The 4,655-nt window shown below is 39.2% G+C and overlaps 1 long non-coding RNA gene across 2 annotated transcripts; it reads left to right on the plus strand.

Moving 5' to 3' along the window:
• Positions 1 to 1,663: 1,663 nt before the first annotated feature.
• LOC139196981 (uncharacterized) lies at positions 1,664 to 3,806 on the plus strand. 2 transcript variants are annotated; one of them, XR_011581909.1, is made up of 4 exons: positions 1,664 to 1,791; positions 2,343 to 2,409; positions 3,234 to 3,303; positions 3,625 to 3,806. It is a non-coding gene; the product is annotated as an uncharacterized lncRNA (long non-coding RNA). The 2 variants fall into 2 exon arrangements; XR_011581908.1 differs by lacking the exon at positions 3,625 to 3,806 and having other exon boundaries at positions 3,234 to 3,469.
• The last annotated feature ends 849 nt before the right edge of the window (positions 3,807 to 4,655 follow it).

The raw sequence follows: 4,655 nt of genomic DNA on the forward strand, positions 1-4,655 counted from the left end.
TATCCAATTAAATTTTTTTTCTTAATTAATCTACACGTCTTTATGCATAAGTCGACATTTTGACTGGTCCAATATTCCATATGATAGTGAAAAGGATATATATGTTTGCTTGACCATTCTCATTTTATTTTTGTCACGTGGATATTAATGAATAAGATGAACTAGCTTTCTGTAAGTGGCTTGGAAAAAAGATGGATCAAGAATATAAAAATAGCTCTATAATTTAAAGAAGTGATAAAAGTTCTTATAAAGTGTTGGACTTCAAAAGTGGTAAGAAATAAACAGTAATTCCTCGTTGTTTTTTTCCCTATATACAATTCATTGAAAACACAAAAACTTGCTTTACAGATTTTTTTTTTTTTTTTTTTTTATGTTCATACGCTCTTGGTTTAATTTTGATATATTTTGGCTGAATAAAGTAAAGAAGAGTTAATGAACAAAAATAAACAGAGAAAAAATGTGTATATAAATCATTAACCTCATTTTATCATCATGCTTACATTTTTACTCTTTTAACGATAATTAAAGAGATAATAAACATCACAACCAAGATGAAAATACAATCGAGGATCATGAGATTTGTGTTGCCTAGGCCCACAAATGGGTGGAATAAGCCTAACACTAGTAGCAGCTTAGAGTATCTTCATAAAGAAGTCATTTTTTAAATTTACAGAGCAACTATTCATCAGCTAAATATTAAAATAAAAAAAACTCAAGGTTGGACCCTTGAACAAGGAAAAGAAAAAGAAAGAGAAGGTTGTTTTATAAATGAGTGGGTTGAGTTTGAATTGTTAATAATAAAATATTCAAAATTTGTTCAAAATATATAGTATTGTTAGAGATGAAAAGTAATGATTTTTACGTCTGCTTGATTTTCATTACTTTTTTCAATATGACGGTAAAAAATAACCATAAAATATGCATGCGGAGAAAAACGGTGTATTAAAATCATTTCTCTAGTGGTTTATTAATTTTTTTTCTTCTAAATTAGGTCAAGGAACAGATGCGTTCCTCCTATTTTCTCAATGTCAAGGGTCTCACTTATAAGATGACCCAGCTTCTTGCTAAGACATCAATGATTAAGCTATAGGCTATAGTACATGGACTTGGTCAATAACAATTAACAATGCTCTCTATTGATTAATTTTTTTTCTTAGTACATTGATATTTTTACTGTCACAGCCCGTCCCAGAATTTCAATTACCGAGGACGTGAAATTACTAAAACGCCCTTAAACGGGATTAAGGTGCGTAAATTTGGTATTTGTTTTACACTAAGATCCTAAACTAGGGTTAGAATTATATTAGTATGTGTTAATTTATCTGTGTTTGGACTTTAGGTGGGACCCTACCCCCTAAATCATTCCCTAATCTCTGGATCCATGTCTCATTCTCTCTCTCTTCCTCGTCTCTCCCTCAGTCTCTCTCACACTCCCTCAGAAACACTCTCTCTCTCTCTCTTACTCTCGAACTCACTCAAGCTCTCGGACAAACACCAAGAACAATCACAATCCTACACCAACGTCCGATCTAAGATCACCACGACACTCCTTAGGACCTCACGAGCACGGGAATACCAGTTTTAGGTAAGTTCTATTTCGAGAACCCTAGTTTTAAAACACCCCGTGTAATGGCACTGTTCACGAACTTAATTTTGGTTGTGTTTTAGGCTAAAGCAAAGATCACCACGAGTCTTAGGAAGTTCCAAGGAGGCTCGGAGTGCCTCGTTTGATCAAAATGGACGTCGGGATCGTCGGGTTCGAGTTTGGCCGAAATTGAAGAATTTTGAAAGGTTTGATCTTGTTGTTTTTAGGCCTTAAAACCCTTCCAACGTGTTAGTACATGTTAAATGCTTCATTTTGGTATAAAATTCGAAGAAATTGGTTGAAAAACGAAGGAGAATAGTGGATTTGAAAAAGTTTCCAGAAACCGGCGAATAGTCGCCGGCGACCGGTGACTCGCCGGAGAAGACAGGGAATCTTCCGTCAAGTTTGACGGAATATTCCGACGCCGTTAGTTAACTTTAACGGAAACTGTTAGTTTTTAACGGAATATACTAGGATTTGACGGAATATTCCCTAACGCCGTTCACTGTGCCGTCAGTGTGCCTGGCACGTGGCCGCGCGTGGGCCGCGCGTAGGTCCGTGCCACGTCAGGCGCGTGGGGGCGCGTGAGGACTCCAAAAATTATTTTAAAAATTTGGGGATGATCCTGAGGTTGTTTAGGTCACTGTGGTATATTCATATACCCAATTTGAGCATCGTATGAAGAATTAATTACCTAGTTTGGTTTAGGTGCGTTAAATGTGCATTAAATGATTGTTTTAAGTTATTTCACTTCTAGGTGGAACATTTAACGAGGACGAGCACATCCAGGGGCGTCAAGGGGGTTACGACCCGGCGACATACCAGTGAGTGGGCATTTGTTTTTATATATACCTATATACTCGATTTCCCCAGAAATCAAATTTAAATGAAAAGTATATTGAAATGAAATGAAATATGATGTGATTGCCATGCATAGAATATTATGGATATTATGAACTGTCGTATGATGCATATATGTATGATGGTGCTGTGGAAGCACAGGTAAGTATTTAATTAATATTATGATGATGATGATGATATATTGAGCTCATATCCTGCACCATGGTTTAGTGCTTATAGTATTCACCGCATCGCACGCTCGCCTTGGATCCAAGTAGATGCTGGTCGTATAGTCCACGCGGAGTGGGTACGACGGGCCAGTCGTAGAGTGTTAGTGAGATTATGACTGGTGGGTGACCTTAGGTTATTGTATACAGATGATTGATGAGAGAAGCACTAGAGCGAATATTACCATGAGTCGTTCAGACTACATTAGGTGGTTCCGACTTATGTGCAGAAGGTCGGACAGGTCACGCGGAGTGACTCCGGCAGAGTGAGATTGATAGATGTTGAGCTCTAGGTTCAATCGTTCAGGGCTATTAGAGGGCCTCCGATTGATTTCTATCTTTTACCTGATTATATTATGTTAATGCATTCATACTAAACTGTTGAAATTGGCATGGTACATTTCTTTATTGAATCTGTTATAAGATTGATGATTGAGACAGTTGAGATATATATGCTATATACTATTTTTCTGGGAAAGTATACAGGTTTTCCAAAAAGGGGTTATAATTGTGGATTTGTGAAATGATTTGGAAAAGCTTTATTTTCGCCCACTCACGTTTTCTGTTTTTCGCCCCTCCAGGTTCTAGTTGATAGTTGAGGCGTTGGTGGCCTACGAGGACTGCTTCGGCGTTCTGACAGACTAAATAAATGTAGGATTCACCCGAGGGTGTTGTAAATTAGTTATGTTCCTACTTGACTGCACCTAGATGCTTATGCTCTGTTTATGTGTGTTTAGTACACTCTTATGCACATAGAATGCTAGGTTGTAAATAACTGCAATTAGTGGTTTTCGTTAATTCGTATTTTATTATTAAATCGTTTCCGCTTGCGTTATGGTTACGTCACACTCACGTGACGGCCAGCACGTCCTAGTCTTCGGGTTAGGGTGTGTCAGTTTGGTATCAGAGCATAGGTTGCAGTCCTGTATAACTAATGAGTTCTTTATTTGATTTTTGGATGTTTTCTGTCAGAATTATGCCGCCTCGTAGAGATCCTCGCCGTGCTGCTGAGCCTAATTTCCCCGATATAACTCAGTTAGGGGCAGCAATGGCTCAAGCTTTTCAGGCTAATATCCGTCCTCCTCAGAGAACGCCCGTAGAGACGATGTATAATCTGAAATTGGAAACTTTTGAGGGAAATGAAGGTTATGAAGGGGCAGAAAAGTGGTTGGATCGAATTGAACAGACCTTTCAAGTGATGCAAAGTCAGGGAAACCTGCCAGCTAATAGATGGGTGGAGACCACCACTTGGTTTTTAGGCCGTGAGCCAGCTGCGTGGTGGATAAATCAGTCGAGGCACATGACTCCTGAAAGGGCAGCCGAATGGGAGGTATTTAAGGAAAATTTTATGAAGAGATTTGTTCCTCCGGAATATATAGATCGCAAGAAACAGGAATTCACCAGTCTGAAGCAGAGAAATATGTCTGCACATGAGTACTACAGAAAGTTTACTGATTTATCCCGTTATGATTCTGATTTAGCGGGTAATCAAGCAGAAATGCTTCGTCGTTTCAAGCTAGGATCTAAGAAGAAGTACAGAACGTTTGCCAATGCACTTCCCTGTGCCGATTATCATGAGTATTTTGAGATTCTGGTCAGGATGGAAGACTCTGATAATCTTCCGGACAGTGAGGATGAAGAGGATAAGGGTAATGGTCAGAAGAAAAATGAGAAAGGTAAAGGTGTTTCCATTCCAGGACCTCGTCAGATGCAGAATTTCAAGAAAAGTGGAATGAGTTCGAGTTCTTCCAGTGGTGGATTTAGTGCCACAGGTCCGAGGAGAGGAGGTGGTAGGTTTGGTAATGGACCTAGATTTTCTGGTCAGAGAGGCTTTGGTGGTACTGGTAGTTCGGGTCCTCCGTTATGTCGCCGTTGTAATTTCCGACATCATGGGGAATGTAGGAGAAGCAGTGGTGCATGCTTTACATGTGGTCAGACAGGACATAGAGCTATGTATTGTCCCCAGAATCAGCAGAGGCCCCAGCAGCCTGTTATGCCAACCT

The sequence above is a fragment of the Malus domestica genome, chromosome 06 (assembly GCF_042453785.1).
Source record: "Malus domestica chromosome 06, GDT2T_hap1".
In the NCBI taxonomy this organism is placed as follows: Eukaryota; Viridiplantae; Streptophyta; class Magnoliopsida; order Rosales; family Rosaceae; genus Malus; species Malus domestica.